We start from the raw sequence: 13,212 nt of genomic DNA on the forward strand, positions 1-13,212 counted from the left end.
GCAGGTAATACAGTGTCTGCCTACTAAGCTGAATGTCACGGGTTTGAATCCTGTGCAGCGCAATACTTTATCGTAAACTCTACCTTGACTTCAGACATACCTTGCACCTATTATAGTTAATATTTCTTAATTAACTCTTTCACTACTAAACGTAATTATTTATTTTTTGATCCCGATTTAATCACAAATGTGTTGCGGAATGAGCTCTAACCTTTTTCGAGCTATTTTTTCACAATTTTCGTGAGCATGTCCGATACGATATTATATGAGTTATCAATATCTTTATAGCTCAAGGCGTTATTTTAATGCTAAAAATAATCACTTTCAGGAATAGTAATGTTCAATAGAGACCCCATAGATATCATAGATACAACATAAAAATCTCATAGATATAGAATTATTGAAACATCTCTAACTGTAATGTGTCTGACACAACTGGGCATCGTTAAGAAGAAATTGTTATAAAAAATTAGGTCTTTACCAAAAGAAACTGAAAGCAGGATGGATTGTAAACACATTTTGTATTGGCTCAACACATGTAGATAATAGTTTCCATTTGTTTAATTACAGACACATTATGATAATTAATTAACCAACTACTCACTAATCCGAATCACTTTACACAGAGTCTACTAAAGCCGTACCATGTGACTCTTGGCCATATACAAAAGGTATAGCGAGCCTCACTACACGGAGCGTGGTTTTCCCAAAGAGTTTATAGTTGTTTGCTTGATAAAGTGAAAGTTAAATTTAACCTGTAGACAATGCATATAGCCTGTTAATCTATCTCATGGAGTTGTAGCTGTCAAGTTTTAATAAAAACCAGTTGTTATGACAATCAAGTAGTAACAGGGTCGATTTAGATGCACAGACAGGAATTGTCAGTTTCGCTTAAAATAATCAGTTCTCATTCTTTCCGCATCTTCCATAAATGAACCTCAATTATCTCCTTCCTGACCACCTTAACTTAGTAAAAACTGTTAGAGTTCTGGTGGAGATGAACTCCAACACCACTGTCGTTGCTGCTGCCCCAGTTCAGCTGAGCACTACAAGGTCCTTTTACCAGTGGAAGTTTACTGTAGTCATCTAGGTTGGAGCAAGCAGCCTCCCAATCACACTTGTTTCCAAAATACAGAAAAAATAAAATGCAAATGAAGTAGGTCATTATCATAAATGAAGCAATAAAACTTTAAAAGATTTCACACAAAAAATACATTTATTTATCTAGTCGTAATCTGATCGCGCAACTCATATTTCATGCGAGACGTCGCAAACAATTTCTGCAGAATTTGTTGACTATCACAGGTGACCAACAGGCTCATCATGATTAGCAAAGGATGATATGCACTCCTCCGATCTAATATAAAAAAATTAAACATTTTTTTACGGCAGGTTTTGAGATGTCACTGCTCAAGGTTACAGCATTAAAATGATGAAATAGATGCGTAAGGGCAATATACACGGTTTGATTGAATTCATTAAGTATATTTGTGAAAACATTTCGACGATTGAGGTTGTATAAAAGTTTAAACAGAAGCCATCATTTTTAACTATGTCCCATTTGAGTCGCTTTGGAAAGAGATTCCAATTTACGATGTTCTTGTGATGGCTGCGATTAACTGTTATTGTTAGCTTTAAAGAGCTTGTGATCACATTTCCACATATTTTGTACCTATAACACAGCAAAGTAAGACATGGTGAGTATTTTGATACCAAATAACTGTAATGTGAATATTGTTGCAAGTCACTCTTAAAAGCATGGTCTCCCGAGCCAAAAGGGTGCAAGTTCAAAACCCTCGCAATGTGACACATTTTTCTTACACAACTATTGGAAAGTGTACAGCTGCTATTACTACCATTCAATAAAAACTCATTAAAAATCACTCAGGCTACAATTTGCAAGGCCTCAAAGCGAAACTCAGCTCCGCATGAGCTGTAAACACGTTTCCTATTGGCTCAATGCAATCAGATTATTGATTCATTCCGATTAAGTACAGAAATGACAGGCTATATAACTAACTACTAGCTAATCAGAAATAATTTGTATAAATTCTACTAAAGTCTGGTTCACTAAAGGCTGTATGTCAGGTTTTTCCTCTCGGCGATTATTCATCAACTGGGTGCAGGGTAAGGCGATGGAATCGTCAAGGCACCACAAATACATCTATTGCATTTGATATAACTTATGGTGGAAAATTGCAATGTTGACTGATCTTTGGCTGTTTTACTTTTTATTATTCCAACCCATCAAGTCCCTCAGGCTAGGTAAGCAAAAAAATAATTCATCAACACCTTATTATTATTATTATATACTGAGCTACTACTACTCTGCTAGTCAAGTCTGCCGATAAAGCACAGAGAATAAAGTGCAGAGAATAACCATATGTACCTTTATTCTAATATGCCAAAAGGCGCATGCTTGGTACAGGCGTTAGAACATCGGTTTCCTGCGCCAAAGGTTGTGAGTTCGAACCTCCTACAATGCATTCTCGTTACCTCCGTATCAAAAAAGATTCAGCTGTAAGATTTTCCCATAATGCTTCAGAGGTGCATATTTTAAAGCGTTGGTTTAATAAGCCAAAGGTGGCAAGTTCGAAACCCCTACAATTTAATCCTTTTTTCAACCAACATTCAGGAAAATAGCGTCTGTCAAACTTTCCCAATACTGGGCTAAGCATCCACAAAAACAAATGCAATGAGCACCACTTCGGTGATGGTGATTGGTCATCACAGATTGCTTGATTTATATTTTGTTTTAGGGCAGTTGCTGCAGGATTAGTATTTCATCATTTACCCAACCACATTATTTAATGAAAACGCTATGCTGCGAACTATTTGCTGATGTAAGCATAGATGCCTTATATCAGTACTAGCTGCATTACCCGCCTACAGGAACAGATTCCATAGTTTAATGCTGAAAAAATACTACATTGAAAGGGATTTGAACTCGCAACCTTCTGCACAGCAAACTTAACTTGCTGCTCTAACCCTTGCACAAATCAAGCACCTTCTATCATAAGTGAACAGACAGTTATTCTCAGTTCTTTGTTGACACATTTCACTACCAGAGTACTAGTAATAAGTGATGTGGTGATGACACTACATATTACTAGTATGACATTGATAAGGCATTACTAATAATGCATTGATAAACTATTTTCTTGCTCATTTACTCTGATATACTTGATAGGGTAGTATAGGAATAACAAAGTAAGACTGGCAAAGATCGGTTTGCAATTGCAATTTTCTACGATCCATTACATTAAATGCAAAACCTAGTATCTGTTTGATCACCTACCTTGAGTATTCTATGTTCTATAAAGAATAGAGCGCCATGACTTTTAATTAAAGGTGTTTACACTCAAAAGCTGTTGTTTAAAATACTAGCTAATATGTAATATAATATCATTGTACCTCATTCTACCTAAAGCTTCATGATGTGGCAATTTGATTGTAAGGTGGCAATTTTTAAAGTAAACGATTTGAAAATAACCACCATTTAAATAGATATCATCATTTGTACAATGGTGTAATGACGAATTTGCTCATATCTGATTATTTTCGATGTGAGTAATTCCGATAGATACTAAAAATAAAAAGCCTTCCACTCTTATAATAAACTCATTCCATAGCTTCCCACGCACACACAGACACACCCACTCACACACAGACACACAGACACACTCACGCACACAGACTCACCCACTCACACACAGACACACCCACTCACGCACACACAGACACACCCACTCACACCCGCACACACACAAGCATTCATAAAATAAATGTTTCTAATTATTTAGAACACAAAAGTGTTTCTTTTCAAGTTAAAGTATGCAAAACTTAGTAACAAACATCTACCCTTTTTTACATATAGTATGGCGATACATCGCGAATCGTCTATGTGCAACATGAAGTCATCTATGTGCAATATGAAATCGCCTATGTGCAATATGGAATTGTCTATGTGCGATAAGAAACCATCTGGTGATTTCTGGATATAGTGAAGCTCTGATCCCAACTCACTACTTCTATATAGATCTACTCACTCTTTATTTTACAAAGAAACATTTTATTTGTTAATTAGGTAGAGGATTCATCAGAAACTATAAGATTACTTCATTACAGAGTCATTCAATCCTACAAAACAGCTGGATACACATTTTTTGTGTCTTCAGTAGGTTTAACTTTACATATGTACCATTCACTTAGTTTCACTCATGGAGTTGTCTACCCATTGAGTCAATGTGGCATACCATAGGCAACATTTCACAGGATTACTACAACTTTCAACTGCAGGTTTACAAAACTTTAAAATTTTATTAAAATAAAAGGAGATAATTTTTAGTCACTTTGAATTAGTAAAAACTCACTAAGTACATTAGGAACCTTGAATCTATTCAAAATAAATAATTTTATTTTAAACTCATTTCAAATAACTTTAAAACGCGGTACCAAAGAGTCTTACGTAAATGTGAACCACAGAAGTTTTTGACAGGAATGGTAAGTAAAGCTTACAGGCCAAGGAGAAAGCCCGGGTAAAATACTGATCCAACCAGGGTTCATCCCGGCCTGATCGGATATGGCAGAATGCCCCTTAGCCTCAGCTGTGGAGAACCCTGGATTCAACATAAACCCAAGAAATAGTTTTAACATAGAAAAGTAGTGAGAGCACGACTAGAAAAGTACATCAACTTATTTTATATACAAAACAAGGGACCAATAGGAGAACAACTCCAATTTTTTGTAATCTGAGTTATTAGCTTTGACCTAGCTCTGTCATGGCAGTTACAGTAACTGATTTGGTGTTAATCATTGCTTAAATTGAGCAGGATAGGTCAAGCTTATGCGGTGCTATAAACAACATTACATCGAAGGTCAAGTTATTTTAACACGATTAATATTTCAGTAGCTTGACCTTAGTCTGTCGTTGAAACACGGAAACTATAAACAGCTACAAAAACCTAAATAGATCATCACTATGTTTATCATTTTCATTCTAGAACAATCTAAAGCCATTGATGTAGCCTTAGAACTTAATCAAAGTCATCGTGATTGCCACAACATCTACCATATATGAAATGTTCACACCTTCCACGGAAAATTCCAATGCATGGCCCATATTCCAACAGTAAACTACACACATAAGATGAAAGTAAAGCCTTATTTTCTATTACACATGTTTCCTAGAAGTAAGTACACCAAAACTAGAGGAACTTACTAAAGATTGTTAGAGTTTCCCTTGCAACAACTGTAGATGAACTCAACACAGCTGTCATTGCTACTGCCCCAGTTCAGCTGAGCACTACAAGGTTATTTTACCAGTGGAGGTTCACAGTAGTCCTCTGGGTTGGAGCAAGCATGCAGCCCCTCAATCTACCTTTATAGTTTTCCTCCTAACCGTTTGTTTCTAAAATAAGCAAATAATATAATTTAAATGAAGTAAATATTGTTCATAAATGAAATGATAAAACTTAAAAGATTTTACAGACAAAAATACATTTATGTATAGAGTGGTTAGGTTGGTATTACACACTAGAACTCTGGTAGTCCAGTGCACTGTGAGAGACCATCAGGTATAATAACTACATACAATTGTTCTTATATGTGGAAATGTGGTGGAATGGTGCAGATGTTAGCATACTTGGCTGGTATGAGTTCCTTGAGTCCCGTGCGGTGCCCTATTTTTTCTAATCCTTTTAGCATTGCTTCGGACAGACAGACAGACAGACAGAGCTCTTATTATAGGAAAGATTATACAGTAACAAATAAAAGTGAGTCTGTTTTATTTGCTAAATCTGTGAGAATATTCAGTATTGAGATATTTTAAGAAAACGTATCACCATGAGACATCTTGCCTTATCAACAATACGATTGATTTTTGTAATAATTAGCTGTACTACCTGGCATTGCTGAATAATAAAAAGTCTTTGGACAGAAAATTGTTTTGTATTTAACATAAACCAACATTTGTCATTCTAACTCTCAAAAGACATGTCATGAAAGTGTTTTGTTTAGCTAAAATAAATTCAGAAAAAAAACAAAAAAACTAACGGTTTTCAAACTTTGTCAAAATCTGAGTTTCAAACTTCATATGAAGAGGAAAATGTTTTGTGAATATCAAATAAATTGAAAATTGAATAAAACAGCTATAATAGGGTTTAAATGTAAATGTGAACTTATTAGCAAGTAATAGCTAAATAGCTAAAAGTAATAGCTAATAACAATTATTTCATAGAAGTGCGTGAGTGTGCGAATGTGTGTATATGAAACACAGGTTAGTTCGACCAGAAGCCATCCATCAAAACATTGAATACGATGATACTGGTACCTTTCGACACTTGTCAAAATGTAAAGATGAGGTATTGTACTGTCTTTGTCTGACAAAACAGAGAGAGAATGTCGAGGCTCTTCATACGAAGATAACACAATTGTCCGATTGGCGATATAGCAGTTGAACCTTACGAAAAATGCAAAATAGAAGTTCAAGAAAACACGAAAAAACGTCGTGTTTTCTAGAGTTGATAGCATTCGCATATTTTCAAATAATACGCCAAATAGCGCGTGCTTATGTTATACAGTATATGATACACCATTGACCAATATGCATTGTATATCTCAGTGGTAAATTTTGTGAACTTAAAACTAGTGGTTGCAATTTCTGTGAGTTCAAATTCATCAGAATGTGGAACATGATTTCAACGATTTCAATAGCGATAGCTGGACATACACACAAACTTTGAGAACTGTGGAATATGTTGAGCGATGACACATAGCTGAAGACACATATTTAACTTTTGACATCATTATCGTGAAAGGAGTGCAGCTGTCAAACTTACCTGACAGTGCAGCAGAGATGCAGGCGTTAAAGTAGGGTCTCCCAAGCCAAAGATCACAGGTTTGAGACCCTTACAATGTAATATTTTTATACAACTATAAGGAAAGTTTGCAGCTATTTTTACTAATATTCAATAGAAAATCATCAGAATTCCTTTGAGCTAAAGGTTGTAGAGCATTGCTGCAAAACTCAGCTCAGTGTCACCTGTAAACACACTTTCTATTGGCTCAATGCAGGCATATGATTGTTTCATTTCAATCAAGTGCAGACATGATAGGCTATTTAACTAACTACTAGCTAATCAGGAACAACTTTTATGAAGCCTACTAAAGTCTGGTTTACATTACATCACTGCATGTCAGGCTTTTAAGGTTTGGTGCAGGTGTTAGTGCATAGTTATGAGTTCGAATCCCCCACATTGTAATATTTTTACTCCACTATCAAAAATTATTGCTTCTGTCAAACTTTCCCGATATTGTATCAGAAGAGCAGCTAGTAAAGCATTGAGTCAGTCTGTAAGTTTAAAACCCTGTGGTGTAATGTTTTTTGAACTATCAGGAAAGTTTGCATCTGTCAAACTTTCCAGATTATGTGACAAGCATCCGTGATAACATCTGTAATGTGCCCCACCTCAGCGAGAATGATTGGCCAGCACAGATGGCTTGATGTATATTTCGCTTCACAGCAGTTGCTGCAAGACTAGTATTCCATAATTTCCGATCACATTGTATAATGAGAACTCTGTGCCTTGAACTATTTGCTGGTGTAAACACAGATGGGTTTGTGATAGAGTGAACATTGTTATCACAGACGATCACTCAAGTATTGTGTAATTAACATAGCCATACAGTGATATATTGTGAACCAACATTGAAGCTGCACTATGTGGCTTGGGTATGAAAAAATGAAATAGAGTGAAATGAGGGAATGAAGTCCAAATTAACATATAACTAACTCTATCATAAAGTATTATCTACATGAGTAGAAAATAAGTACTAGAGAAGTTGTCTACACTATATAATCATAGTGACAACTGATGAATATATATTAATTTGTAATCTACAGAAAACAAATAGCCTATCGGTGGCAGTCATGTCTTGACTATACCTACTCTCGGTGAATACTGAAACTACTACCAACTTTTCTAGTTTGATCTAGTGTAAACAACTTGATCAAACTTCAAATTTTAAACTTTAAACCATTTCGTCGATGATCTCGGTGTAGTGAATTGCACTCTCATTTTACTCGATTACAAGCTGCAACCACAACTGTGCTGACAACTCATTAAAAACAACTTTACCAATGTTTTCTTTGTCTAGAGATGAGTCTGCCAAAACCATCATGTGGCGGCCACCCAAGAGGGCATTGGTCTAAATTAAATGGTGCCCCCCTTCGCAGCCCAATCAAAAACAAGTAAATAACTTCTTTCTTTTCACAAATCCAAATACTTTGGTGACACTGGTTATTTGAGCAGTAGTTTGAATGCAGCCATCAGCTGAGGATGCGCTTGCAGTTCAGTATTGATATTTACAAGTACTTCTGGAATAATAGTCAACAAAATAAACCAAGCTACTAAACAAGAGCTAGAAGGTTTGTTTTATTTTTACTTCTATTGTTCAATTATTCACAAACATTCATGTCATACTTTAGTTATTATTCTTCATGAGAAGTTATTTACTATGTTATACAATACACGATTTGTATATCAATTTATCAATTTCATATTATAGCATATTATTGCGTGGACTCATCTTACGTTAAACCCATTATCTTGTAGATTTCACGGTGTTTCATTCAAAGCTATTTGCGTGGAAGTTAAAACTATATATAGATAAAAACCGTTATATAACTTTCTCTGAACAAACATTCATCAGTGAAGTTTCATGCTCCAGTCAGTAGCTTGCGGTATTAGCAGAACAGTAATACTGCTATACTCGTTGTGTACCGGCATATGGTGTGTGTATATTGGTGTGTACAGCCTTGACGATTCTGTAAATTTCAGTCAGAAAATTACATGTTTTATATTTTTTTTGTAACTCCAATTAAAACTATTGAAAAAATCTGGTCAAAAAAGGTCATTTTACCAATGGAAGTTCACAGTAGTCCGCTGGGTTGGAGCAAGCAGCCTCTCAATCTACTTTTATAGTTTTCCTCCTATTGCACATAGACAGCCAGATTTCCCTACAAAATGTAGCAAAATAAAAAATATGTGCAAAGAGCTTTCATACAAAATTGTTGAATATATTTAATATTATTTCTATTTGTTTCATACGAGCCGTTAATAAATACAGTCTCTTATGTTTATCGTATCTTGTGCTGATCCGACCCACCTGTCAAATTTTAAAAGTCAAGGTGGCCCTGGGCTAAAAAGTGTGATCATCAGTGCCCTAGGCTCTCCTAATTTTGAAACAAAGAGACCACTAATTCCTGTTGATAAAACACATCTACATGACCGTGTATTCATAATCTTTACTATAACAAGAGACAGGTTCATTTGTGCATCTGTATGTCTGAAGTCGTGCTAAAATGTGTATTTCATAATCTCTACTATAATAAGAGGCGGGTTCGTTTGTGCGGCTGTATGTCTTGAGTTGTGCTAAAATGTTACAGAAAAGAAATGCTTTCTACAGGATTAGAACACGCAACCTTCAGCTTGACTGCCCAGCACACTATTACCTGCACTAATTGACTGCCTTAGCATTTAACTAGTTATTAATAAAATTAACTTGATGAATTAATATGACAGCCACTTGTCACATTGTTATGATGGTTTACTGTTCTAGTACCAACAGACCTGACGGTCAAAGTTGATTAGTAAATTGAGTTGCCTTCTGTGGCAAGTTCTCAATTGATTTGCATAGATGTGCACAAAGTAGAAGTAATTTTAAACAGTCAAACCTCAGGCAGTTTGTTAAAATAGAGATTGCCTTTTCATTAAGTTGAAACTTTAGATAAATATGTTAATAATGAAAAACTTATATATAAAACTATTAACTTAATACTTGATACATTTTTTAAAATTTTTACAGCAGTTTTCTAATAACAAAACTCTGATTGGAAGCTAATTTGCAATGACAAAATGAACAAAAGTCTCAGCTGCTGTGATAACTGTTATGATAGAAATACTCTGTAAGTGAGAGACAAGTTTTGTTAGGATAAATAATACGGAAGAAAGGGAGATTAACAGAAAGTCCAGATTGGAACATAATAGTAGTTATTTACAGACAAGGTATGTGAGAACTTACATCATCATGTGCCTGCAGTTGGTCAAGTTGCCATATGGAGCAAGTGGCGCTGCCTGTAAGAACAGATACTCCAAACTAATTCAAGTGTCAAATTAACTTAAAGCACATCAATTATATCAGTACTGTTTCAGCTTATTCAGGTTCTTCAATATCTTGGCTTTCAAATGAGCCATTGTTTGACATGGTGAAACAGACATTCGTTGGTGTTTATAGGATTTCCCCAGAGCTCTACTGCAAAAATGCTCAATGTTGTAGGTCGTAAATTATTACGTCACAATTTTCATATTCGGTGTTGTGTGCTCTTACCACTTATTTATCAACTACGATAATGACGCTAGAGGCAGGTGAAGGTAGGACAACTCAAGAGAACCGATGAAGATGCAAAAGGGATCAGTGTCATCAGGTCTCCATGTACAGACTATTTCTTTGTTAAATACCTCAAATTCCAAGCAGCATGCTATGTTTTTTCAATGATATTATGCACTAGCCATATATTTTCATTGTGATGTTGAGGGGCACAACTGAGGCTAATTAATTTCAAGCATTGTGTGATCTAGCGAGAATGCAAATTACATATAGTCCTAGGGCCACGCCACTGCAGGTCGACAGTTTATCAATGACAGTATATTTATTGAAGCACAATCAAGTTTAGAAAGCAACATGGAAAGTGATATGAATTCTTCAGATAATAATACTACTACAACAGCAACTACTTTCACAAGAGCCCATACCTGAAGTTGACACAAGGTGGGTAAAAATGCCTGTCAAATACAAAGCAATCCTATCAATAGCTTCATAACTTGAATATTATCCTTAGTTTTGCCATCCTCTCTCCAAAGACAAGAAATAATATAAACTAATGCTAACAAGAGCACAAACAGCATGCTGAAAGGATGCCTACTTGACAGGTTGTACATGTGACGGTTTGGTAAGGGTGTAGCACACAGTTGTTAAGTAGTGTTACTGTTTTCAAGGGTCAAGCTCCAGCACCAACAAAGAAGAAGACAACTACCAAGAATAAGACTGACACCAACAAGGAGGCTTCAAACCAGACAACTGCTAAGCGGAAAAATAACTGATGTTTCAGTTTCCTGCTGTATTTTATTAATGTTTTTAAAGTTAGAAGATAAAAACAGCTATAAGATGAATTTATTTATGAGGCAATCAGTAAATGCCCAACATTATCAATCTATTCATTCATGATATTCACTATAAAGTAACTTATTATCAGTGTTAGGAAACTTTAAATGTACATAGTGATACGTGCAAGCTGGAAGCTGATGTCTCTCATTTGTTACAAGTCCAGGATAAAGCCAGAACACCAGGTTTCGATAGCCAAATAATCTTTGTCTTACTCCTTGTTCTACTGGTTCACCTGTAAGAGCATATTTGTCATCTAGAAATAAAATATAATTAGTAATAAATGTGCTTATAAACTGTTAATATAATCACTGCTATTATATCAAATCACTGGAGTTGAGAGGCAACAAGTATAATAACGGCTTACCATAATATACCAGGTATTGATTCCTAGACACTTCTAGAGGTGCCTCATGTAGTAGTTGTTCCGCCCCGGATTCATTGTTATGCAACTAAAGTGAGAAAACAACAAAACATGTCAATCCCGCATACAATGGTCACAGTACTGCCAGGGTATAGCCAATAGCAAGCATTATGTTCCATTACCAGTGATAACCAATGAATTGGCACTAACCTGTCTCCAGTCAAAATCTTTCCTGATCCTGCAGCATGTTCTTGACAGCATACATTCTGGGCTCCAGTAGGCATCAAGACACAATCTCTACAGTGGCACCATCTTCTTACATCTCGATATTCCTCAATCACCTAAGATCAATAAATGATGGTTAGTAATTTTATTGATTAGAAGGTGATCAGTCATGGGTGGTTAACAATCGGGTATGTTGTTGGTAGTCATTTCTGTTTTTGTTTTATTTTGTTGTAGAAGTCAATTGAATTAAATCAATCGTTGGGGTTGATTTACTGCACTCAGGGATTCTTTAGAATAGAGAAGCCTACTGTAAATAACTTAATTTGTCTATAAGCTAGCATCATACACAAAGTGATTAATTTAACTGTCTAATACACCTGTATTTTATTTACCATATAATTTATTCAAATATATAATAACATAAAATAAATATTTTAACTTTTATATTCTTTATTTTTGATGTTTAATTACTAATTAGTTATTAATCAAGTTCACTTACTCATTGTCTCTCTTCAGCCACCTCTTGCAACACAAGCAGCTCGGGGTCGATTTCCTTGACATTTCTGTATGGAACAAACAATGCCATCATATAAAACGATGTGATAATAATTACTACGTTTAAAATGAACAAAATGATGAAAAAAGCAAACTCTAACAATCACCCAAAATCTATTAACTCAGAACATGTGTTTGTGTTTGTCGGGCGTTAGCACGATCCCCGGGCATTGTTGATTATCTAAAATGCTAGTTTATTATTCGCTCTCTCTGGGTATAAGAGCACTGATGGTCACAAAAAAGCGCAGTCTCAATGGCAGCGAAAGGGATGAATGATAATGATGACGTCAAAATTTGAGAACCTGAACAAAATGTTTTTTTTGTAGGACATATTTTTGACACCCTGTTTTTCATAGTTCTATTATTCTTTGTGTAATGAAAACAGGCTCATTCGAAGGCCAAGACATGGATGTATTGAAATATATAATAACAAAATTATGTAATTTATGTGCTTTAAAAGTAGTTTGCAGCAGACCTTGTCCACTGTAGACCACCGGTTCTGTTGATGATTGAACAGAGCACAAAGTAGCAGTTTTTATTTATAACATTTCTAACTGCGCAGTTACTAAACAGACATAGTGCTGTAGCAGAGAAACATGCTATTTGCTATAATTGATTTTTGTTACACACAAATTTTTATCAAATGTTCCAAGCTTGCAAAAGATGGAAACGGCAAATGTGGATGATGTAAGAGAAATCACCGTGCAAGCTATTCCATTTTAAACATTTTCCATATTTCAGGCATTCCTATTTGAAAGGTTGCTGTCAAATGAGACATGAAACTGCTATGACCCTCTGGTGTAGAATTCTTTATCTTTTTTAACAAAGCACTGATGTTAATCTGC

At 35.3% G+C, this 13,212-nt stretch overlaps 1 long non-coding RNA gene across 1 annotated transcript in view; it reads right to left on the reverse strand.

The window, feature by feature from the left end:
* Positions 1 to 11,590: 11,590 nt before the first annotated feature.
* Positions 11,591 to 13,212, reverse strand: part of LOC137398875 (uncharacterized) — a 124,201-nt gene continuing 122,579 nt past the window's right edge. The window contains exon 3 of the long non-coding RNA XR_010979033.1: positions 11,591 to 11,675. This is a non-coding gene — a long non-coding RNA (uncharacterized lncRNA). The remainder of the gene's footprint in view (positions 11,676 to 13,212) is intronic.

Source organism: Watersipora subatra, chromosome 6 (genome assembly GCF_963576615.1).
Source record: "Watersipora subatra chromosome 6, tzWatSuba1.1, whole genome shotgun sequence".
NCBI lineage: Eukaryota > Metazoa > Bryozoa > Gymnolaemata > Cheilostomatida > Watersiporidae > Watersipora > Watersipora subatra.